This window comes from Schistocerca cancellata, chromosome 4 (genome assembly GCF_023864275.1).
Source record: "Schistocerca cancellata isolate TAMUIC-IGC-003103 chromosome 4, iqSchCanc2.1, whole genome shotgun sequence".
Lineage (NCBI taxonomy): Eukaryota > Metazoa > Arthropoda > Insecta > Orthoptera > Acrididae > Schistocerca > Schistocerca cancellata.
In genome coordinates, this window is record NC_064629.1 from 197,152,220 (window position 1) to 197,179,279 (window position 27,060).

Consider the following 27,060-nt stretch of genomic DNA (forward strand, 5'->3'; position numbering starts at 1 on the left):
GTCGAGCAGATGCGCAAAACTATAGACCTATCTCTCTGACGTCGATCTGTTGTAGAATTTTAGAACATGTCTTTTGCTCGAGTATCATGTCGTTTTTGGAAACTCAGAATCTACTATGTAGGAATCAACATGGATTCCGGAAACAGCGATCGTGTGAAACCCAACTCGCTTTATTTGTTCATGAGACCCAGAAAATATTAGATACAGGCTTCCAGGTAGATGCTATTTTTCTTGACTTCCGGAAGGCGTTCGATACAGTTCCGCACTGTCGCCTGATAAACAAAGTAAGAGCCTACGGAATATCAGACCAGCTGTGTGGCTGGATTGAAGAGTTTTTAGCAAACAGAACACAGCATGTTGTTATCAACGGAGAGACGTCTGCAGACATTAAAGTAACCTCTGGCGTGCCACAGGGGAGTGTTATGGGACCATTGCTTTTCACAATATATATAAATGACCTAGTAGATAGTGTCGGAAGTTCCATTCGGCTTTTCGCGGATGATGCTGTAGTATACAGAGAAGTTGCAGCATTAGAAAATTGTAGCGAAATGCAGGAAGATCTGCAGCGGATAGGCACTTGGTGCAGGGAGTGGCAACTGACACTTAATATAGACAAATGTAATGTATTGCGAATACATAGAAAGAATGATCCTTTATTGTATGATTATATGATAGCGGAACAAACACTGGTAGCAGTTACTTCTGTAAAATATCTGGGAGTATGCGTGCGGAACGATTTGAAGTGGAATGATCATATAAAATTAATTGTTGGTAAGGCGGGTACCAGGTTGAGATTCATTGGGAGAGTCCTTAGAAAATGTAGTCCATCAACAAAGGAGGTGGCTTACAAAACACTCGTTCGACCTATACTTGAGTATTGCTCATCAGTGTGGGATCCGTACCAGATCGGGTTGACGGAGGAGATAGAGAAGATCCAAAGAAGAGCGGCGCGTTTCGTCACAGGGTTAAAAGTGGCAGACTCTGCAAGAGAGGCGCTCTGCATCGCGGTGTAGCTTGCTCGCCAGGTTTCGAGAGGGTGCGTTTCTGGATGAGGTATCGAATATATTGCTTCCCCCTACTTATACCTCCCGAGGAGATCACGAATGTAAAATTAGAGAGATTAGAGCGCGCACAGAGGCTTTCAGACAGTCGTTCTTCCCGCGAACCATACGCGACTGGAACAGGAAAGGGAGATAATGACAGTGGCACGTAAAGTGCCCTCCGCCACACACCGTTGGGTGGCTTGCGGAGTATAAATGTAGAATGTAGATGTAGCACTAGAATGGATTACCACGTACGGTGTGGCTTCCGGCAGCCGTCTTAACGTCGCCAAATCGGTCGCCATGGCCATAGGAGACGGGTTGACCCCAGCGTGTGTCGAACCCCTACAGCTTCGTGGCACTATCAAATGTCTCGGAATAGAGTTTCACGACGACATACGGCGCACTGCGACTCTTAACTACCGCCGCTTATTACAACAAATTCGGGTCCAGATCTTCAATCTTCGTCTGCGGACCCTCAACATTCTCCAAAGGACACACTTCGTCAATGTTTACCTCGCATCGCGCTTCCACACATAGCGCGCTTATTACAACACATTCGGGTCCAGATCTTCAACCTTAGTCTGTGGACCCTCGACATTCTCCAAAGGACACACTTCGTCAATGTTTACCTCGCATCGCGCCTTCCACACATAGCGCGTGTTCTTCCAATACCGTTACTGATGGCTCGACGTCTATTAGCGGCATTCGGAGCCTACGTCAGTACAGGCATGCTCTTCAAAGTCAGTTATGAGTCACTGACCCTTCCCCCAGAAAGGGGAGGTCTTGGTCTCGTCCATGTCCACGACAGAGCTGTGGCCCTGTATGTCAGCTCACACATCAAGCTGTGGCGTCACCACCCGGAAAGTTTTTACAGGTTTGCTGTTGGGAGTCCTTAGCTCCGCTCTCCCTTATGCCCCCACTGACGACGCAAGACGTACCCTCACCCTTCTACTACTTCGGGAACTTTTACATTGAACACAGCTATGTCCGTATCGCATTACCACTGACGAAACAGGCGTCGGCGCGGGATATATATCATGTTCTACAGCAGAGGCGCCCACCAAACATCGTGGAGACCAAAAGCCCTCAGGTTAATTGGAAGGTGGTGTGGAAGACGATTCACGCAGTTACACTAGACACAGCCGTCCGATCCACATGGTACATCACAGTCAATGGCAAACAGATCACCCGATCACGCCTCCACAAGATAAAAATGGCGGAATCGCCTCTCTGCGTAGACTGCGGGATACCAGACACGGACGAACACCGTCTCACATGTGGCGCGGCAGAAGACGTATGGCGCTTGGTGCGACAAATTTTGTCGTATTTTCTACGAGTGACTCCGGAACACATTACACCTCGGTTTCTACTATTTCCGGATTAACAGTATTTCCCGCGCGCCAAGACCAACGCTGTCACGTGGATCCGTGCGCATGCGGTACACTACTTATTTCACGATGGACCTAAAGATGTATTCGACTTTTGGAACTACCTACAAGAACGTCATTGCAAGATCGTACGGAACCAAAAATACAGACAGTATTTTTCTAATTACTTAGGGAGTGCCCTACGCGACCCTCCACGCAGCTGAATCATCAACAGGTAGGAGAAGATACCCACTGAGTGAGCAGACAAGACTAAGTTCAATTCTCGGTGGAATAACATGATATACGTGAAGACGTACCTGGATGATGAAGCGTAAGGAGAGTAGCGACACACCCTTCTGCATCCTGTATGAAGCACTTTTGTTTTCGTTTTCCCTGTATACATTACCTCGGTGTAGGAACGTGCCGAGATATTGTTTTCTTTTTCTCAGAGCACGATGCGGTGCTAGATACATTTATTTTTGTTGTGGTGTAAAGTAAAACCACATTAAGAATGTATTAAAAACAGTAAATAAAGAAAGTAAAAAAACAAAAAAAACAAAAAAGTTGATAGATCACTTGCCCGCGAAAGGCAAAGGTCCCGAGTTCGAGTCTCGGTCCGGCACACAGTTTTAATCTGCCAGGAAGTTTGAAACAACTTTTTGTTTGTGTATTAGTGGTGGCATTTGCGCTCGAATAGGTAGGAAGGAAAAACGAAGACAATGTTTGCTTACTTCTTTTACGAATAAATTAAGAACAAGAGCTTTTTGACTCGCAGAATAGTTCACGGCAGCTGAAGGGAGCGTTCGTGCCATTTTAAGTGTAAAGGCCCACTACATGATCTGGACTATGAGCTCCCATCAACACAAGCAGGAAGTTAACTAAACAGTAGAAGAAATGTTCTCGCTTATTATTTTATAGACAGTGGTGGCAAAGTATCATGACAAGATCAATGCATCCGGAGGCGGTGGGTAACAATTAAAATAAACACTAAATCAATTTACTGCCGAATATGAAAGACTAATTTACATCATTAGTGAAATCTGTGTAATTATGTATTTTGTAGCTGCCTTAAAATAAAGTGTTGGTTACGAGGAAGTGGCTGATATAACAGAGTATATTTCAGAATGTCATTGACTGAAGAACTGCACATTTATCCGAAGGGTTATCACCACGAAGCAAACCATTTGTTGGTTAGGGCTATTTCAAGTCCATTCTCTAGTATTGCTGTGCGATTATCGCAGTGTTTGCGCTGAAATGATTTCTGGTGCTGCGAGCTCTCTGCGAACAGGTGAGATTGTTAAGCGCTCAGGCCGGCCGCCGTGGCCGAGCGGTTCTAGGCGCTTCAGTTTGGAACCGCGCGACCGCTACGGTCGCAGGTTCTAAGCCTCGGGCATGGATGTGTGTGATATCCTTAGGTTAGTTAGGTTCGAGTAGTTCTAAGTTCTAGGGGACTGATGACCTCAGATGTTAAGTCCCATAGTGCTCAGAGCCATTAGAACCATTTCGTTACGATCTCGTGTGCATCGAGCCTAACTGTTGTACACTGAAGTGAAAAATGTCATGGGATAGCGATATGCACACATACAGACGGCGTCAGTATCGTGTACACAAGGTATAAAAAGGCAGTACATTGGTGGAGCTGCCATTTGTACTAAGGTGATTCATGTGAAAGGGTTTCCGTCGTGATTATGGCTGCACGACGGGAATCAAACAGAATTTGAAAGCGGAATGCTAGTTCGAGCTAGATGCATGGGAGATTCCATTCGGAAATCGTTAGGGAATTCAGTCTTCCGCGATCCACAGTGTCAAGAGTGTGCTGAGAATACCAAACTTCAGGCACTACCTCTCACTACAACGTAGTGGCCGAAGGTCTTCACTTAATGACCGAGAGCAGCGGCATTTGCGTAGAGTTGTCAGTGTTAACAGACAACAAACACTGCACGAAATAACTGCAGAAATCAATGAGGAATGTACGATGAACATATCCATTAGGACAGTGCAACGAAACAAGGCACTAAAGCGCTACGGCAACAGACGAGAAACGGGAGTGCCTTTGCTAACAGCACGACATTGCCCACAGCGCCTCGCCTGTGCTCGCGACCATATCGGTAGGACCCTACACGGGTTGATAACCGTGACCTGGTCAGATGAATGCCGATTTCGGTGGGTAAGAGCTGATGGTAGGGTCCGAGTGTGGTGCAGACCCCACGAAGCCATGGACTCAAGTTGTCAACAAGGCACTGTGCAAGCTGGTGGTGGCTCCATAATGGTGTGTGCTATGTTTATATGGAATGAACTGGATCCTCTGGTCCAACTGAACCGATCATCCACTGGAAATAACTGTGTTCACGGACTTCATGTTCCCAAACGTGTCACCGAGCCACAGTTGTTCGCGACTGATTTGAAGAACATTCTGGACAATCTGAGGGAATGATTTAGCCACACAGATCGCCCGGTATGAATCCCATCGAACATTATGGGACAAAATCGAGAGGTCAGTTAGTGCACAAAATCCTTGCACTGGCAACACTTTAGCGATTATGGACGGCTATACAGGCAGCATCACTCAGTATTTCTACAGGGGACTTCCGATATGTTGGATCCATGCCACGTCGAGTTGCTGCACTGCGTCCGACACGATATTACCACGCCTCATTGTGGTAAAGCTGCCACACCACTGTCGTAGCAGCGATGTCATCCAGTTCCTTCTGGAGACGTAGCTGCAGTGTCCGGGTACAAATGCAGCGGTTAAAAACGGCCGTGTCATCGGCGTACGCAGCTATCTGCACGCGGTCGGTCTTTGTGATGTCCGCGACATACAGCATATTGCGCGTCGGCCCAACAGACCATCCTTGAGGCCGGCCTGCTCTAAATAGCTAGTATGTTGAGGAAAAAGAAAGATTAGAGTTCATGTCCCGTCGATGGTATGTTGGCGTTCTACTGTCCGCCCTCGTGTGGAACGTCGGATCAGCCAGCTACGAGCGGAGAAATCTCATGCAAGGCTCCCGAACCTCCTGTCCAAGTGACTTACAGAAGAGACCGCTCAGTCAATGGAATCGAAGGCTCTCGAGACATCTGATAGTAGCGCACTGTACTTATTGGTGGCGTTCCTAGGCTCCAAACGCTTTCCCACTGAAGTGTGCGCCGACTTTTTATCTTTTAAGTGTGATGATGATGTTTGGTTTGTGGGGCGCTCAACTGCGTGGTTATCAGCGCCCGTACAATTACTCAATCTTTGCTCAGTCCAATTTCGCCACTTTCCTCGATGATGATGAAATGAGGAGGACAACACAAACACCCAGTCACCTCGAGGCAGGTGAAAATCCCTGACCCCGCCGGGAATCGAACCCGGGACCCCGTGCTCGGGAAGCGAGAACGCTACCGCGAGACCACGAGCGGCGGACATCTTTTAAGTGTGTACCATCACAGACACAAATAGTGCCTCACCACAAGATATCACTGTTGTTTGATGTGGGATATCTCCAGCTTATCGCCAGTTTTCAGCAAGACTGCTGTCATTTTTCCGTGTACCCGTTGGTCTGCCAACAAGTCTTGTGCCAAGTAATGATCAGTACACGCGTGACTATCCGCTCCACATAGCTAGCGCCTTGAGAACTTGCCATGTAAGCTGTAAACGATACTACCTTTTTAGGGTTTCATATCTCAGTCGGTAAAACAGAACCGTTATATTTTGTCCGTCCGTCCATCTGTCTATCCAACTGATAAAATCTCTTTTTCTCAGGAACGGATAGACATATCAACTTGAAATTTATGCGCTTACTAAGGTCTATGGTTTTTGAGTGATGTAAAAACATTGAAGTTTCTAAGTCAATGCAATGAAAAGTTGCGGCCATGTATGTTACAGATTATGATAATCGCAAACTCACTCATCAATATCTGAAGGGTACTTCCCGTTGCCTAGAACCACGAAGTTTGGCAAGAAGCAAGGTTTCATGACACAACCAAAGGAAAAAATCAGAAAATTGTTAATTTGTAATTACAGCACACGAAAAAATGTTTTTTTTTTCATTTGTTATTATACTCTCTGTCTGCCCGTCCGTCTGTTAAGACCCCTTTTTCTCAGGAACGGATTGACGTATGAACTTGAAATTTACGTCACGTTCTAAGGTCTATGGTCCCTTGGCGGTCTAATAAACATTAGCTTGTAAGTCTATGTAATCAAAAGACCCGGCCATTTATGCCACATATTTTGATACTCGCAAATTCACTCATCAAAACTATAGGGTACTTTCCGTTGGTCTGGAATCATGAAATTTGTCAAGAAGCAAGGTTTCATTATACAAAGAACGGAAAAAATCCGAAAATTGTGACTCTGAAATTATATCACACGAAAAAAATTGTCATTTCCTATCCGTCCCTCTGTCTGTCTGTTCCTCTGTCTGTTACCCGACTTCAAACTTCAAATTAAAACAATAACGAAAATCCTGGAATCCCTGGGGCCGATATCTTGCGAGTATCAATGTTGATAATAGGCTATAATCGTCGACAATCTGGATTCTCGGAGTAGACTAACTGTCTACACACATAGTACGGAACATTTAGTGCGCAAGCCCTATTCGCACCTAGTCAATTCTTTTTTGTAGATGTAGTAAGGGCAGACCGAAACACATTGTTTACAGCTACGTACGGCTGTAGCAAGCAGATTCGCTTTTCTGTCCGTGTTAGTTTTCTGTCACATTACTGCTCTAACAACATTCTCAATTTTATAGTCATTAACTTTATGTTTTTTTTCTAAATATTAACAGTTTTTGGTTTACTTCAGCTAACTTGTATAAAGGAAGGAACGACTGTTTCGTCAGATTACAATTACAAGCTTTATAATTGACTTGGTCTCTAAACCAGATTTTCGGAAGACAGCCTATCATTAATAAAAGAGAACAAAGAAATCAGAATATCTAACAATAAAAAACATGCTTTTCAGTGTCTTAGCATTTAACTGGAATATATACTACATTCTTGTAGCTCATACAGGATGAATCAGGGGGGAAGGCACACGATGCTTTGAGGGGTGATAGTAACACTGATCCTGAACAAAAAAGTCATATGAACATATGTCCTTTTCTTAACAGTTTCCGAAGAAACTAAGGAAAACAGTGGTGAACAAGATAAATACAAGTGATAGCAAATGAAGCACTGTGATCTAATGTTTTGTTTAATTGTGTACATTTGCTTACAATAGACGTTAAAGAAGTCCATCGTCAACTGTAACGCATTTCGCAGCTGTTTTAGACCGCTGTTGTGTTTCTGGTCTGAGCTCATTCGGTCTGGTGAGCCTGTTCCGGATCGAATCAACCTTTACTTGAGCCCACACGTGTAAAATACGAGCAGAAGTTCTTTCTTCACGTCCAGTATGCGCGTAAAGAATTCGCTCTTAAGTGAACCCCACAAACAGTAATCTATCTTAGCACAAATGCACACCAAGCACGAACTCTTACGGGAATCGGCGTGATACCAAAAATAATGACGCCAATGAGCAAGGGCACTACGTCAGTAGTGTGTCGTTTAAGCTGAGGATTTGGGTCTGATAGGAGACGTGCGAGGGTAGATGGGAGGCGTGCGGGGGCAGTCCATGTGGTTGTGGTGACCACTGTATCCGGATGGCATGCTGATCAGCACATCTGCGTAGTCAGTAGGAGACCCGGGTTCGAATGCTGCTCCAGGACAAATTTTGATCTTGTCTCATTGGTATAAATCAATGCCCATTGGCAGCTAATGTCTTTAATTCCTCTGTGCCTGATTCATTGTGGTTGCAGGATCAAATTGGTGTCCTTTTGAGCATGTCCGAAAGAACAGACAGCACATATACACTACTGGTCATTAAAATTGCTATACCACGAAGATGACGTGGTACAGACGCGAAATTTAACTGACAGGAAGAAGATGCTGTGATATGCAAATGATTAGCTTTTCAGAGCATTCACACAAGGTTGGCGCCGGTGGCGACACCTACAACGTGCTGACATGAGGAAAGATTCCAACCAATTTCTCATACACAAACAGCAGTTGACCGGCGTTGCCTGGTGAAACGTTGTTGTGGTGCCTCGTGTAAGGAGGAGAAATGCGTACCATCACCTTTCCGACTTTGATAAAGGTCGTATTGTAGCCTATCGCGATTGCGGTTTATCGTACTGCGACATTGCTGCTCGCGTTGGTCGAGATCCAGTGACTGTTATTAGCAGAATATGGAATCGGTGGGTTCAGAAAGGTAATACGGAACGCCGTGCTGGATCCCAACGGCCTCGTATCACTAGCAGTCGAGGTGACAGCATCTTATTCGCATGGCTGTAACGGATCGTGCAGCCACGTCTCGATCCCTGAGTCAACAGATGGGGACGTTTGCAAGACAACAACCATCTGCACGATCAGTTCGACGACGTTTGCAGCATGGACTATCATCTTGGAGACCGTGGCTGCGGTTACCCTTGACGCTGCATCACAGACAGGAGCGCCTGCGATGGTGTACTCAACGACGAACCTGGGTGCACGAATGGCAAAACGTCATTTTTTCGGATGAATCCAGGTTCTGTTTACAGCGTCATAATGGTCGCATCCGTGTTTGGCGACATCGAGGTGAACGCACAACATTGGAAGCGTGTATTCGTCATCGCCATACTGGCGTGTCACCCGGCGTGATGGTATGGGGTGCCATTGGTTACACGTCTCGGTCACCTCTTGTTCGCATTGACGGCACTTTGAACAGTGGACGTTACATTTCAGATTTGTTACGACTTGTGGCTCTACCCTTCATTCGATCACTGCGAAACCCTACATTTCAGCAGGATAATGCACGACCGCATGTTGCAGGTCCTGTACGGGCCTTTCTGGATACAGAAAATGTTCGACTGTTGCCCTGGCCAGCACATTCTCCAGATCTTTTACCAATTGAAAACGTCTGGTCAATGGTGGCCGAGCAACTGGCTCGTCACAATACGCCAGTCACTACTCTTAATGAAATGTGGTATCGTGTTGAAGCTGCATTGGCAGCTGTACCTGTGTACACGCCATCCAAGCTCTGTTTGACTCAATGCCCAGGCGTATCAAGGCCGTTATTACGGCCAGAGGTGGTTGTTCTGGGTACTGATTCATCAGGATTTATGCACCCAAATTGCGTGAAAATGTAATCACATGTCAGTTCTAGTATAATATATTTGTGCAATGAATACCCGTTTATCACCTGCATTTCTTCAAGGTGTAGCAATTTTAATGGCCAGTAGTGTATAATTAATGCGGTGATGGCCATTGGTCATTCCAGTGCTGATACACACCAAGCTCGAAGTATTACGGGAATGGCGAGATGTTGCGAATAACGAGGCTAATGAGCAGGGGCACTACATCAGTAGTGTGTGGTACAAGCTGAGAGTTACGGCCTGAGAAGAGGCATGCTAGGATAGTCCGCGTTGCTGTGGTGATGACTTTGTCCAAATGGTGTAGTAATCAGTACTTCTGCCAAGTCAGCAGCTGATACGGATTCGAATCGTCGTCCGGCACAAATTTTCATCTTGCCCCATTGATATAAATCAATAGACACACGCAGCCGACATCTTTAGTTCCTTTGTGTCTTCAAATGAAAATTGCTGTGAATGTTGCAGTACCAGAAAATGAAACTACTTTCTAACAGACAGTAGAAGAAAAAGCTGCTGATATAGACTTGCTGGTTGTAACATAAGGAAAAAATTACAAAAAGCTATAATACAGAAATAAATTCAGTTGGTGACTATCCCTGCAACACTGAACTGGTAAAAATTTCTAAATACCTCGAAAGTTTCTGAATACTTGCAATCACAGTAGCTTTTTTTAGTAGGTTCTAGCCTGAAAAGATGAAAGAAACTAAAACCTGAAGTCACTGATTTACCAATAATTTTTTTGGTGTCAATGGTGTAGAGTCTTACCAGATACAAAAGATGTGGTAAGCACAGAAAATAAGTAATGAGAAAGAAAACAGTTGATTTTAGGCAATTTACATGAAATTTAATCAAATTTTAAAAGCGAATATCGAGGAACTAAAATATCCTAAAATGTTTCGCTTGGCCCCAAGTGGTATGTGCCAAGAAGTGATGATTGTACACACTCAGTGTGTGTCTGCACCATTGTTCCGAATTTAATTTTATTACTGAACGCAGTACCATTAGAAGAAAGCTACAAAGTTGGATCTCACAAAAATACTCTGTGTGCTACGCACTGTAATGAATGCCCTCCAAAAGAAACACTATTATGATTCCCAGGAAAAAAAGAAAATTCTTTGTTACTAACTGCTTTAGGAATAAATTTTGAAGACAGTGTCCACATATGCTGCTGTATGTACCTACAAAATTATATCGTTCTACAGTACATAGTTCGGGAGATCTGTCATAAATAGTGAGGCATGTGAAAAACTGCCACATAGTGCATGACGCTTAAATTTATTACTTTGTTGCTACTAACTTCATTCACAGCGTATTTTGCAGACAGTATTCACATATGGCGCTGAATGTTCCTATAAAATTATGTAATTGTACAACACATAGTTCAGGAGATAAACATTGACAAGGTCAGACGCCGTGTAGTAAGGGCATGAATGCACAGCTGTAAATAAACAACCGGGAAGCTCCTGGTTCCTCTGCTAGTTCATCTATAAAATACTGAATGTGAAAAATGGCTCAAAAAATGGTTCAAATGGCTCTGAGCACTATGGGACTCAACTGCTGTGGTCATAAGTCCCCTAGAACTTAGAACTACTTAAACCTAACTAACCTAAGGACAGCACACAACACCCAGCCATCACGAGGCAGAGAAAATCCCTGACCCCGCCGGGAATCGAACCCGGGAACCCGGGCGTGGGAAGCGAGAACGCTACCGCACGACCACGAGATGCGGGCCTGTGAAAAATAAGTTAACTGTCTGTGTGTCACATCTGAGGACATGAAACATGATGTCGGTATGGCCTACAAAACTCAAGAAACTGTGACGGAATTCGTCAGAGAAACATATTCTCATATTTTAAAAATCCACTATTTTAATGATGCCTATGCAGGCCAATATAAAAATTAATTTAATTTTATAGATCTCTGTCTGTGTCAAAACAATTTTTACGTCAGTGCTGAGTAGTTACTTTTTCCAAATATCCACAGAAAAACTGAGTCTGATAGCCTAGCAAATTAGTTAAAATATTAACACAAAAGGAAAGTTTACGAAGACCACTACGAAATCAAACATTATCGGCAGCAGGTTTGTTTCAATTTTATAATGTTAAAATCACCAAAGTTAAGTTTTGTTTTATTTATGAAGTGTCTGCAAGCCAGACACGTTCTGGGTTTGCAGAATGTTTTGAGGAACATCAAACACTTTGTGGGGCGGCGGGTGGAAATTTTTTATTGTTGCCATTCTCAACACAGGCTCTCTAACTACAATGTTGGCAACCAGAAAGTGATTAACGAAAATGTGATGCCTGTAATTAAAGTTCACTATGCCCACTCTGATGGAGAAATAGTTATTGATCACTGAAGTTCATTACGCTGAGGATTTAGGATGATGTCTGGGATTCATAGAAAATGCAGTTTACTACAACAATTTTCACCATATTCTGAAAACGATAAAGTGTAAAGTTCCAAAAATGGTTCAAATGGCTCTGAGCACTATGGGACTTAACTTCTGAGGTCATCAGTCCTCTAGAACATAGAACTACCTAATCCTAACCAACCTAAGGACATCACACACATCCATGCCCGAGGCAGGATTCGAACCTACGATCGTAGCGATTGCGCGGTTCTACCCTGTAGTGCCTAGAACCGCTCGGCCACCACGGCCGGCGTAAAGTTCCAGACAAAAGTTTACGCAACTCTTATACTATCAGAGATGTTCAGAGTCAATTGTGCAGGCCTTGCAACTGCACAGACATGACGCGGCTTCCGACACGGAGTGCGCGCTGATACGAATCTAGAAGAGAACTAGGGCCTGCCTCTAGCTCGCAGCGCTCTTATTTATATAGTCGCAGTGCAGACCGCCGAAAGCGCAGCCGACAAAATTTGCCTTCCTGACTAGCCGCTGGGACTAGTAGAGCACCTGTTCAAAATACTAAATAATTAATTGCTTCATTCGCTCAAGGCCAATGAAGCTCTTAATTTAATTGTGCAATCAGCACACAGGTAAGTATCTATAATGACATTCTGATGTGGCTAGGTTAAATACTTTTGGCGAGAGAACTATTTTAGTTGCACTACACACAATACATGAGCTCTGAACTTGCCCTTTGGAGAGACGCTACAGCTATAGCTTTTTAGTTACCTTTTGGAAACTTCTCACATCTTTGTTATTATAGCGTATCTCCATTCTACCTAAATCTAAACATCCTAGCTTTATCTAATCACTTGCTTAATCTATCTTGCTTCCGTACTTTTAGGACACAAAAACAGAAAATCGTGAATTTCAGCCAAAATATTACTTTGTGAGATTCAGCATGCTGTTTCCATTAAATTACAATGAAAAAGGAAGCCGAACATAAATTTCGAAGTCTCTAGCTCCTTCCTGTTGCGCCGATGATTTTTACTTAAAACGTCCAAATTTCGAAAACTGTTAAAGTTACTAAACTGAAACTTAACACATTATCATTTTAGCATCACTCCTAACATGCTATTAACGTTTCAGATTATTTACTTTACTTTTAAGGTATTGCACAACATTCGTGACGTCACAGCTAGTTACAGCGGACTAGGCTGGCACACAATGGAAAGCACATGAATTCTATATGGCATGAGTAGGCTGCTTCCCTACAACTTCCTGGAACCAATTTCCATTACTTTAGGCTATTAAATTCTTTAGGGAACTTAGAAGGAAGGAAGATCAATGGAGATGTGGTGCCCACCTTGAAATATAATTTGAGGAACAAATTGGCAGCTTTGCGAGTGAAGAAACTGAGATGCCATCAATATATGTAGATTGTAGATAATCCTATCGGTGCCACTTTGGGATAATCACTGAATTAAACACAACAGAGCATGATGTTACCGTACAATTTACGCACCCCTTTGGGCCTTCGCCATCATTCCTTTGGCCCAAAAGAGAGGTTCCAGTCCCTCAGGCGATTCCTGTTGCTGAAGCTCCTAAAATATGAATAGGAAGAACTTGCAATTTTCACAACACAAGTGTACGCGCTCCACCGATAAAAAAAAAAAAAACAATTGTTATGAATTATGTCTACTTGTACATAGTGTTGCATAACAGCTGAATGAACTTAACGTTTTTAGTATGGTTATTTCAGCCTGTTCCTTTTATATGTCCATTCACTTAAAATTGGAAACTACAGAAATTAAAATACACTATCTGTTACAAAAGCAAAAAATCACAAAGGAACAAAAATCTCATTAACTTCATTTTCCCTAGTGATAACACACGATTTGAGAATTAGTTTGAAAATAAAGTGATTTTCGATGTACTAGCATACCATGGTTTCACAAATAAAAATATATTGATGTATATATGTTTTTTCCCTGTGTTGACGGCTTTGCATAGGTATAAGATAGTCTGATATAATATTTGTGCTCTAGAGTATACATCCACCAATGGTAATCCATTTCCAAAATGTTAGCGAGCGTCGGTTTGTGTCATCACACAGTCAAAAACGACAAACTCCCACATCTGGATATACTGTACCGTAAAATGGAAACAGAGAGAACACTCTGTCAAATCTAGAATGAGGAACTCCGGGGACGTACTCATAAAACTGTGTGGCAGGAAGGTGCAATATCGAAGAATTGTTGAAGAAAAATGCAACTTCTAAAGGTTTCTAAGACAGAGAAGTATATTTTTTACTTTAAACAAAGTCTCCCGAATACATAGCAGATCACATGCAATTAAGCCATAAAAATGGAAAAAAGCAAGTCAACCTGCACAAACACACATTCTCAGTTGATGTAGTTTCATATGAGTTACAAAAAGAAAATAAGAAAATGCATATATTCCAACTGCAGCAAGACAATTATTTGAAAACAGTCTTTTAAGACAGTAGCGAATCTTAAACTGGAAAATTGATCATAAGAATATAAAATGAAAACGGGCAGGAATGTCATTCTCGTGTCTTGTCTCGCAAGCAGCAGTTACTCATCAACGAAGTAAAATCGTGTGATTTACGACAGAGAGCAAATGTTACTGTTGCAAGTTCGCTGCATGGTGACAAGATGATGCTTGCCCACATTGCGTGGACAGTGATGCTGCTCGACACCGAAGTAAAGGTACGTGATTTACGAGAGACAGCAAGCGCCTTAGTTGCATGACGGCGAGAAGATGGTCGTTGGCCACGTGGTCCGGGGGCAGTTCAGAGCGGTTGCGATCCGTCAGGCGCAGTGCAGGGGTCCCAGTCGTTCAGCTTGACAAGTCGCAAGCTCTCCTCCCATAGGCGGCGCGCCGATTCCGCGTTCCGCGCCCGTCGTGTGGGCGTCGCCTTCTTGCATCCACTGCAACAACACACACACAGGTAAAGTCCGTCTGGTCAGTCTTCACCTACATGCGGTGAGCAGTCTGGTGTCTCCTAACACATATTATCGCATTCCGATACTGCCCCATGACACGCCGGTCGTGCAGGGCAGCAGAGATGTCAAGCGTTACCAAACTTTCCCACCCCTATCCCCACTCCTACGGAATGGACCTTCTAGAAAGCAAGTTAATATTGCATTGTCATCCAGTACTGAGTGACATTTAAAATTTCAAGCCTCTAGATCACTGGGAAGCTAGTTAAAAAACAACTGCAAAATTTGTATTGAACAAGCACAAAAACAAGAAAGCGGCCTAACAAAAACGTGTTAAAATAATTTTAATTTAAGGCTATACAAAAACGGAAACTCTGCAATATTCCTTACGTATACGGTTCCACGGCCTCAAAGCAATTGCATGAAATGTGTAATGTTGTAATAATACTCCATCAGACCTTTTTTTATATTTTATTTACCACTAACGGTTGCGAGAGATGGCTCTTTCTCGAGCGATACCTAGATATGAAACTTCCTGGTAGTTTAAAATGTATGGCGGACCGAGACCTTTGCCTTTTGGGGCAAGTACTCTACCAACTGAGCCACCCAAGGTATGCAGGAGAGCTTCTGTGAAGTTTGGAAGGTAGGAGACGAGGTACTTGAGGAATTAAAGCTGTGAGGACGGGTCGTGAGTCGTGCTTGGGTAGCTCAGTTGCTAGAGCACTTGCCCGCAAGACGCAAAGGTTCCGAGTTCGAGTCTCGGTCCGTCTCACAGTTTCAATCAGACAGGAAGTTTCACATCAGCGCTCACTCCGCAGCAGAGTGAAAATTTCATTCTGGAAATATCCTCGAGGCTGTTACTATGCCATGTCTCTGCCATAGCTTTTCTTCCAGGAGTACTAGTTTTCCAAGGTGTGCAGGAGAGATATTGTGAAGTTTGGAAGGTAGGAGACGAGGTACTGGCGGAATTAATGCTGTGAGGACACGTCGTGAGTCGTACTTGGGTAGTTCAGACGTTAAAGCACTTGCCTGCAAAAGGCAAAGATCTCGAGTTCGAGTTTCGGTCCGCCACACAGTTTTAATCTGCCAGGAAGTTTCATATCAGCGCACACTCCGCTGCAGATTGAAAATTTCATTTTGGTACCTAGACAAATCAAAGTATTATCAGCACAGACACGCACACAAATTATATATATGGTGAGTCTGCTGCCCCTACCGATGTCTTTTTATGCAACCCACAATGTTATACCTGGTCTTCATAAACCATGTGCGAGATTTTCGTTTTCTTTCGCTCTCTACACGCAAACTGTTAATCCTACAGAAAATAGGAGGGTTACCCAGAAAGTAATGCACCTAATTTTTTTGCTACAGCAATTCTTTATAGAACATAATGAGAATTACACACACGAAGGAATGGTGTTGTATCTACACACCCCAGTTTTCCACGTAACCTCCATTCTGTTCTATGACATTCCTCCAGTGTGAAACAAGGGCGTGTTTGCCCTGTGGTACCAATCCTTTTCCTCGTGGCGGAGCCAGTGTTTCACTTTGTTAATCACCTCCTGGGGGTGAGATGGTTGGTCCTCATCCTGCCCATGGATTACTATTCAAGGTGTGAATAGTAAACTGAACGCCAGCACCTAGCGATGGCCGAACGCCTCTGTGCCTCCCGGCCTAGCCAGATACGCAAGAAGAAGAAGCGTAAGCGCGATCATCACCAAGAATAGGTGAAACACACACTGATTGTGTATCAAGTTAATATAGAAGGTTACAGTGGAGCGAAAGGAGATCTACTGTCCAAAATCGTGAACGACAATAAACTGGACGTCCTTGCATTGCAAGAAACCCACCTAACGGCTGACAATATCTCCAAGATCAAAGTACATGGCTTCACGACAGTTGCCTTTGCTGGGCACGAAAAACATGGCATAGCCACCCTGGTAAGGAACAACCTGTTGAGCAACACAACAAAAATGAGGAGTAGCCACGACTTCACTGTGGGAATGAAGGTAACGACATGACGATATTTAATGTGTACAAGCCACCCTCCAGCTCTTGGTCTCCATCCATGCTCCCTGTGACACTCCACCCCTCTGTCTACGTAGGAGACTTCAACTCTCATCACTACAAGTGGGGATATAACAAGAACAACAGTGATGGCGTCTCTCTGGCAGACTGGGCTGAAACCAACAACTACAACCTTCTGTACGATGCCAAAGAAAGCCCATTTTTCACTCGAGTGCATGGAAGACCAAAACTACTCCCGACTTAGGTTTCGTGTCCAGCACAAACACAGGAGCAGCAACGCCAGCATCACGGACAGTATTAAACCGCCTGCGTAGAAGCCAACACTGCCCAGTCTTAAAAAAATAGGCCTACAGCTACAAATTGTAACGATCCCTTCCATCCCACGTTGGAATCTGAGAAAATCCAACTGGGAAGCATATCGAGAAAGTGTGGAGAAAACGATAATGAGAATACCACCTACTGCTGCAAACTATGCACGCTTTTGTAAGTTGCTCATCCATGCAGCTCATAAAAATATCCGCTGAAGAGCCAGAAAATACCACATCCCATGCTGGTCTGATTAATGCAGCAAACTACTGGAAGAATTTAACAGAGCAGAAGATGAGGGCACTACCCAGGCTCTTACCGACCTACTGGACGAGGAACGAAAACAAAGATGGCATAAGCTGGTGGGACAAATGGACTTCACACATTCAAGCCCTAAAAGCTGGAGTCTCATGAGAAAGCTGGGAGGAGCCAACCACAGGAAGTCAGCAAAGGCCAGTATCCACCCAAACAAAATCAGCAAGAAACTCAGGGATAACGGCAAGATAACAGTGACTCCTGAGCAAAGAAAAAACATAAAAGCTCAGATGGCTGTGGCACTGCAGGAATGTGAAGAAAAAGCCGACATGTCCACGGCAGCAGTCCAAGAAGAAGAGGTGAAGATGGAACTCCAACACACACTGGCAGGGAAGGCAGCTGGACCAGACAACATCCTCCCTGAATTTTTGAAAAATCTTGGACCAAAAGCGCTGAAATGGCTATGCAAACTATTCACGAGAGTAATGGAAACCTGTGAAATCCCCAGAGAACGGAAAACAGCCAAAATCATTGCCATACACCAGGGAAGAGTGGAACTGACGCAGGGAACTTCAGGCCAATCTCATTACTATGCATAACCTACAAACTGTTTGAAAGGATACTGTTGGAAAGACTTAAACCAGTATTGGAGGAACAACTACCAATGGAGCAAGCAGGGTTTAGACAAGGAAGAAGTTACTGCTTACCACACACATTGAACGAGGCTTTCAGGAAAAGAACAAAACAGGGATAGTCCTCATTGACCTGACATCAGCGTAAGGCACTGTATGGCTAAATGGTCTCATGTTAAAACTGGCAAACATAGTCAAATGCAAAACAACGTTGAAGCTCATGAACAACATGCTGAGCGAAAGGAAGTTCAGGGTCAAATTAAATGGTGACACCAGCAAGTGCCATACCCTGGCTCTTCAACATTTATATAGCAGATTTGACTGAACTGCACTCACGTAAATTTGCCTACGCAGATGATTTAGCTATTACAGCGCAAAGTAACTCGTTTGAAAACCTGGAATCAACACTGAAAAAAATACTATGACACATGGAATCTAAAAATCAATGTGACAAAAACAGTAAGCACAGTCATGCATCTAAACAACAAGGAAGCGAGAAGGGAACTGCACCTGGTTATAAATGGTAAAGCTGTCAGCCACGAGAATTTCCCAAAAAATCTCGGTATTAAGCTAGATTGCAGCATGACTTTCAGACAACACCTAACTGATACTGCCCAAAAGCTAAAGACGAGAAATAACCTGCTCAACAGACTGGCAGGCACCACTTGGGGTTGTGATGCTGCCACTCTACGAACTGCTGCACTGGCACTGGTGTAGAGCGCTGCAGAATACTGTGCCCCAGTCTGGAGCAGAAGCCTACATGCCAAAAAAGTGGATGTACAATTAAATGCCAGTCTGAGAACCGTCACCGGCACTCTCAGGCCAACCCCCGTTGAATGGCTTCCAGTGCTGGCAAACATCGCTCCTGCTTCCATACGTAGAGAGAAAGCAACCCAGAAGATAGTAGAAAACTTGAATCAAACCCAAGGCTACCCATACATGCCGACATGGCAGGACCCACGACACTCAAGTCCAGGAATCCTATCGTCTGGAGCAGAACATTGAGCACAGAGGCTCTCGATGCTGAATGGAAGAATGCATGGCAGAGTCTGAGAAGAGGCGTCGTGGAAAACCATCACCTAATCCACGACCCAACCAAATGGGTTGAAGGCTTCAATCTCAACAGGAAACACTGGTCGGCTCTAAACATGTTTCACATGGGCGTTGGACGATGCAGCCAGCAAACAACCAAATGGGGCTATACAGACGATTCGTGTTGTGACTGTTGCCGGCCGGAGTGGCCGAGCGGTTCTAGGCGCTACCGTCTGGAACCGCGCGACCGCTATGGTCGCAGGTTCGAATCCTGCCTCGGGCATGGATGTGTGTGATGTCCTTAGGTTAGTTAGGTTTAAGTAGTTATAAGTTCTAGGGGACATTTTTGATTGTGACTGTGGCGAGGTACAAACAATGGACCATCTTCTGGTTTGTAACATTCATGGTTTCAGAGAGGGCTCTCTGATGTCGCTCCACAAGTTAACGGACAATGCCAGGAAATGGCTCCATAATCTTAATGTTATTGTGTAATTAATTGTCTTCAATTTATGTGATTTTTGTTCCATTTAATGTTATAATGTAGTTTCCCTGACATAATTGTAATGTAATAACTGATATAATTTGTTTCCACATTGTAAGTTCTAAACGTTTATTGTGATTTACATTAATCTTATCTGTTCTTTGTAAAATGTATCTGGCAGATCGAACGACAAATAAAAATCACCTCTTCATCGTCCTCAAAATGTCTTCCACGAATGGCGTCCTTTAATGGCACAAACATCAGTTCGCTGGAACATGTCAGGTGCGATACCCGTGGATGGTCTCCACGACCGCCGCAAATCGTGGAGCTCCGCTGAACCGCCCTCTGATGACCTCACCCTTCGTGCAAAGCGACTAACTGTACTTCTGTCGACAGCAGATGCTCAATAGACTTCGCACAAGAGTTTGTGAATATTCCCCACAGTTTCTTTCCTTGCAGTGAAAAATTCAATGACGGCACATTGCTTGTAACGTACATAACCTATAGACGCCATTTTGAAACTGTCCTGCAGCTACACTATCTGTCGGAAGTGACGGAAACTTGACGCGCTCACTCGGGAGACTTCAAATAATATATATGTAATAGAGATGGGCAAACTGAAACACGTAAATGTTTCGAAACAAATGAAACAGTACAATATAATGTTTCGATACGGTGTTTCGAAACAGTGAAACAGTTTGTGTTTTGTAATCTAATAAACCTACACATTTTATCATCTTGAATGTCTACTGTATAAGTATGTCCATATAAACACAAATGAGGTGCGAGAGCGCTAATCATATCGCAGAAAGTATGAAACTATCACTTAGGCGTCTTGGCAGTTTCGTATTTCCTGCAGCAAATGCGCTGCTTTTGTTTCATGTGACTTTCATACTTTTCAATTGGCTGAGGAAAGCCTTCGCTGAAGACAGAAGAACCACCACTAACGGAACTGGAGGTGGGAGCAAACTGCAGAAACAACAGATATGCTACTGGGATTCCCATATTCCATTAGTAAGGCTAATATACCCATCCTGCTAATTTCCATGCACACAAAGCGAATCATTGTGGATAATAGACACAGTGAATATAGACTCACAAATAACGCCAAATAATTTGAATAAATAACAAAATATAACAGAAAAAAATTTTTGTGTTACAAGGTGTTTCGAACCGTTACTATAAATTTACGATGCTTCCCGTTCACCATTACACTATCAGTGATATGTCAAACAGATTGCTTGCAATTATACCTACATCAAATTTATGTACATGTCTAATAACTGTCACTCTACGCCTTTTTTTATTTAAAATGTTGTAGTCTTACTTGCGTTTCTTAATATGATTACTGTACATGAACAGAGAAGCGTATGTTATAAAAAAAATGTAATTTAACTGAATGATTTTCACATATTTATTATTTTGAATGTGAATAGTATGCGTTGTTTTATTGTTTGGTTAGTGTTTATAAAGCAGATGTAACGCCATTTCGGAATAGGACAGTCAGCTAGAAACGAAGCTTTATTTTCGGATATCTTAAGCTTCATGCTATTGCTTGTCTAAAGATTTCGACACTCTTGAAAGTGTTTCATGAAGTGGTATGTTGTGTTTCAGTACCTGTGCCGAGCCCGAATCTCGTCCGACACAGAGCGGAATGAAACATCACTGTTTCGATACAATTACTCCGTTCCAGGCGCAGGTGGACTGAAACAGTCTTATTTTGAAACAACGATACAGTTTCTGTGTCTGGCTCGAGATCCGAGACAGGGGCGGAATGAAACACCACTGTTTCGAAACAGTGAACCATAGCCGTTCCGAAACACTGAAACAGTTCCAGGTATCGATACACTGTATCGAAACATAGAAACAGTGGCCAAGTCTAATATGTAAGGTTTCGCAATCGTAGCATTGTTTTCGGCTGAGAAAAAAAATGAGGTGCATTACTTTCCGGGCAACCCTCGTATGAACGGGACATTTAAATTTAATGTGGATATGTTTTCTCTGGAAACCACGGTTTTCGAGTTATTCAAGAAAAACGTGCAAGAGTGACCTTCAAGCCACCTCTCTCTCATTCAGCCGTCAACTGCCAGCATTTCTGGTATGCTGTTCGTGGCACTCCGAACCGCTGCACAAAAGTTTCCGACTGTAGGAGCTATTCCCGATATTCATTCATTTTTTGTTTTCTATTGATTGGGCTATTGCACCACCTGTATTTCGTTAATATTATTAATTTAAATGTGCCCTAGAGAGTAATGAAAGGAAAAGGACTTTTGGAAACGTTATGGTGAAACTAATTTCGTTGGCAGTTCCATCCAAACTCAACTCTTACAAGTACAGTAGTTTCGTAGTCAGAATGCTTGGCAAATACAACGATGTAATTGTTTCTTGTATGCTATTAAGATTCACAAAACTGTTAGGTAAAATTTACATAAACGTCAATTTTACAATTTGGATGTGCTCAACTAAGCCGGTGGCGTCATGAGGTCAGGTAGTGGACGCCAAAAAATGCCGAATATGGAAAATAAAGCGTGCCGTTGTAAATTTTTGTACAATGGCGGATGGAAGTGCCAGGAACAACATACTAAAAATGCTGACTGGTGAGGGCTGTGTGTGGGAGAGTGAATGTGTTTGAAGGTCTCTTTTGTACGTTTGAATAACTCGAGAACTGGGGTCTCTAGCGAAAACATAGCGCTGTAAAAAATTTAACTGCATTAAATTTCCTACAAAAACATCCTGTTCCTTTTTTCCGTAGGACTAATAGTTCGCTGGTACGGAGCGAGAGAAGATGAAAACATCGCACGTGGGTTGTGAAGTTGCATAAAACGACATCGGCAGGGGCAGCTGCGTCACCCTGTATAGTATAAATGAGCACTATTTAGTCGCAGACATAATTTTTACTTGAGTTATAAGATCTTAAATGTTATTTTTGATTACGAATTACTTTTTTGTCATATTTGTGCATGATATTTGTTGTGGCGTAGCAAGACAGCCACACCACTCGGAGGTAGCCGAAAGGCACGCTAACTAATGCAGACGGGCGTGAAGTCTGAAACAGGATAACTATTGAATGGTAGCAAGAAAAGTACGTAGTTGCTTTATACTTAACTTTTATTCTCTGATGAATACAGCGTTCTTCTTGAGACATTTATACTATAACTCTAAAAGTAGGTAAGGCTAATGGCGCCTTGCTAGGTCGTAGTCATGTGCTTAGCTGAAGGCTATTCTAACTGTCTCTCGGCAAATGAGAGGAAGGCCTCGTACGTCTAGTCGCTAGCAATGTCGTCCGTACAACTGGGGCGAGTGCTAGTCCGTCTTTCTAGACCTGCCATGTGGTGGCGCTAGGTCTGCAAGTACTGATGGCGGCGACACGCGGGTCCGACATGTACTAATGGACCGCGGCCGATTTAAGCTACCACCTAGCAAGTGTGGTGTCTGGCGGTGACACCACAATATTAAAATATCGATGCTCCATAGACTTCGCACAAGGGGTCGTGGTTTGGTATTAAATGTATATCTTTGATAAGAATCGATTTATAGCGTATGTGACACAAAGTACTGTCTTTCGTTCTTATTTATCTATGACCAACAAGAATTTTGTCAAAACTTTCAACACTTCGTTCATTTTTGGTTGTTTTTGTTAGTTTGTAACATTGTTTGGACTTCTTGCCAAATGTATGTAAAGTTTTTTTTTTCTCTAAACTGTTCATGTAGGTTCATTTTTTGAGTTTATTGAGAGAAAGAATAATGTTTATGTGTACTATAGATTATCGATTTCCTCGAAAATGGGTTGTGTTGTTTGGGGCAGGACACCAGACAGCGAGGTCATCGGTCTCATTGGAGTAGGAAAGGACGGGGAAGGAAGTCGACCGTGCCGTTTCAAAGCAAGCATCCCGGCGTTTTCCTGGAGCGATTTTAGGGAAATCACGGAAAACCTAAATCAAGCTGGCCGGACGCGGGATTGAACCGTCGTCCTCCCGAATGCGAGTGCAGTGTGCTAGCCACTGAGCCACCTCGCTCGGTCCTCGAAAATGCATACTAAATTTGGAGAGGTTGTTTTTCGTTTTTATTTATAAGTTCTTTGTATCTTGCGGTAAATTTTGGTCCTGTTTGTCTGTTCTACAACATGTCACAGTCACTGTACTTAGTTTTACATATTCCTGATTGGTAGTATTTTTGAGGTTTGTCTGTTCTGTATATAATGTTCATTCCTAGTTTATTATCTGTACAAAAGTTAATTTTAACGTGTTTTCTGGGTGCTTCACGTTTTTAGTCCAGCAGTGTATGTAAAAGAAATGAGCGAGGGAGCGGGAACCTTTTCAGTGTTATTGGTGAAGTATGAACACTTCCGTTGGGCGCTGTGGATTCACTTAGAAAAAAGCCTCTCGCAGTCTTCTTTGTAAAAGCAGTACATGTAAACACTTCCTCCTATTTGTTCATTGTATGTCAGTGAAATAGATTGGTACCGTACCTGTAGTAGAGTCCGCTTTCATTGCTGATGCTCTCTTCGACGGCGCAGTATATGGTGGTCTGAGCGCCCTGCTTCGGTGATTTCAGGTAGAGGCGGCCAAGTTTGCCAAACATCCAGCTGAGGCCCGGAAAAAACGAGTCGTCTAAATGGCGACCTAATTCGGTCGCGATAACACCAGGGTGCAGGCTGTACGTCGTTACGCCGCTACCTGTGCAGACATCATCACACATAGCCACAATCTGAAAATCTCATTCTCTGGTCGGTACATCGTGTACTTTGAAACAATGAAAACAAAAGAGTTTGTCTCCACCGCTGGTGAATGACCGGTATAATCTCTTGCTCAAATCGACGAACGTCTTATGTCTTTCAACGATGAGATCTTAGTGAATGTACGTATTTGCAAATTTTGCAAATTTTAGATGAAATGAGATAAACTTCTTTGATATGGAACAACAACATTAATTTATGAACTGATGCTGTTGCGTTTAATCTTTCAATACCTACATACAGCACGCTGTGGCATAAAAATATATAATATGATAAAGAAAATCATAAAGACGTTCCCTATGCATGCATGTCCGAAGGAACATTGTATCGTAATCCTCGTAATTCCGAAAACGAATCATATTCCCGAAACAGCGGTATATTCTCCCTTTTTACAGATTCTTCCGAACGCCGACCAATCATATTTTAGTCTTTTGTCGTCCAGCGCGGAAAGTTTGCGAGGGAAAACCTATAGTCGTACAATGGTACGCTTCTGAGTAAAAATCCTTGTAAATAACCCAGCCTGCGTGGTTTCCGAGGTGCCGCTTCTTCGTTCCTCTCACCTGTGTCCAAGATTTGCAGAGTTCCCGGTTATCCTTCCGGTCCTGCTACAATAGCGGCCGGCGATCACCTTATTGTGCACAAGAGCTCAGGTGCCACAACGTCCGTCTAGCTACTTCCTGTTTTTAGGTAGGGTGCCTTCCACCCAGAGCTTCAGTTCTGCCTGCCGTTTCATCTCCACTGGCGTTCCAACCTCTATTAGTATAGGCAATCATTCATTACGCCGTTCTGTTAATAAAGACACTCCGTCACATTTCGTGCAATAAGCGTTAACAATTATTTACAAGGCGTATGTGACAATGTCAGTCTCCTTTAAATATTCATATATACGATGTACAACCTACCAAATGATACCTAAATGCGGTTGTAGTTCACGGCGAAGTATGTGGATGAGTGCTTGTAAGGTGCGAAATTATAGCCACCTTACAATATTCTCTCGTTATAAGAGCTTCCCGCAGGTGGTGATCGATGCGAGCACGCTTTCTCATCCATAAAAATGAATCAAGGGCCGAATGCATCTATGAAAAGACGCTCATGGTGAGAGGAGTGCAGTGTCACAAATACGTCGATCGGTGAGTGTACCGTGTTCAAAGCTTTGGAAGTCAGTACGCACATTCATTATGCCTCCCCACACCATAACACCTATACCACCAAAACGATCGTATCTGACAATGTCTCTAGGTGCATTACGTCTTCCTGTCTCTCTGCTTAAGTCCAGAATTGGAGAAAATGGTCGCTTTGGTGGTTTTGCACACCAGTGTACTTTGCATTCATTCAGGATATTAATACGATGCCTGATAAAAGAAGTATATAGACTGGCGGGAGGGGGGTGGGTGGGCGAAATGAAATCTCTCGTGTTAATGTAAATGTCGCGTGACTAGGGCCTCCCGTCGGGTAGACCGTTCGCCGGGTGCAAGTCTTTCCATTTGACGCCACTTCGGCGACTTGCGCGTCGATGGGAATGAAATATTGATGATTAGGACAACACAACACCCAGTCTCTGAGCGGAAAAAATCTCCGACCCAGTCAGAAATCGAACCCGGGCCCTTAGGATTGACATTCTGTCGCGCTGGTCACTCAGATACCGGGGACGGACATCTCACGTGTTGAGAGGGTATGTCATATTATTCCGGTCATTACAAAATCTAGCCAAATTTACAAGCGATTGACAGTATGATGCCACTGATCAGTATGACGTTGCACACTCCGTGGCCTGGATGCAGGCTCGGATTCGGTTGGGAAGGGTATCACAAAGCAGTTGTATCCAATCCTGATGCAAGCTGGCGCACAACTGTTGTAACTCACTCTTTAGATACTGGTATTGTGAGAGAGTTGAAGTCCGAGCAACGCCCAAACATGTTCTGTTGAGGACAGATCTCGGAACCTGTCTGACCGCAGGAGTTCCTCAACGTTACGCAGACCATTGATAGACACAACTGCTTCGTGGCACCACGATACTGCCGCATGAGATGCGACAGAAGAGGATTCAGGATGTCCGTGGTGTAGAGTTGTGCCTTCAGAGTTCCCTCAGTCACTGCCAGCCATGACCTCAAGGCATACCCGATGGCTCCCCACACCGTGACACCAGGAGTAGCGCTGTTGTGCCTCTCCAAAACACTGTAAGACAGTGCACAATGTGATTCGTCGCAGAACACATTGCGACACCATTCATCAGAAATCTACGCTGACCGTGTTTTGATGTTAATGGCAGCCTACACATTGGACAGCAATTGCATGTATCACAGTCAATGGCGGTCAAAGAGGTCGAATAGGGGAAAAATTCGTGTAGTCCCAAATTATAGTACAGTGGTAGGTGGGAGCGCCGTGAACAACGTACTAAAAATCCTGACCGGCGGGACCGAGCGAGGTAGCGTAGTGGTTAGGACACTGGACTCGCATTCAGAAAGACGACGGTTCAAATCCGTATCCGGCCATGCTGATTTAAGTTTTCCGTGATTTCGCTAAATCGCATAAGGAAAATGCCGGGATGGTTCCTTCGCAAGGGCACGGCCGGTTTTCTTCCCTTTCCTTCCCCCATCCATGCTTGTTCTCCGTCGGTAATGACCTTGTTGTCTCGTCCGCAGCTCGTGGTCGTGCGGTAGCGTTCTCGCTTCCCGCGCCCGGGTTCCCGGGTTCGATTCCCGGCGGGGTCAGGGATTTTCTCT

At 43.8% G+C, this 27,060-nt stretch overlaps 1 protein-coding gene across 3 annotated transcripts in view; it reads right to left on the bottom strand.

Annotated features, from left to right (window-relative positions):
• LOC126183335 (uncharacterized protein K02A2.6-like) overlaps nucleotides 1-27,060 on the bottom strand; it is a 242,393-nt gene that overhangs the window by 85,712 nt on the left and 129,621 nt on the right. Inside the window, exon 2 of one of the 3 annotated variants that reach the window (XR_007536721.1) lies at nucleotides 22,785-22,924. The exons of 1 other annotated variant lie outside the window; for it this stretch is intronic. The gene's annotated coding sequence lies outside the window, so the exon portion shown is untranslated. Of the gene's footprint in view, nucleotides 1-22,784; nucleotides 23,019-27,060 lie in introns of those variants that run through there. One more of the 3 variants, XM_049925199.1, reaches the window with a different exon arrangement.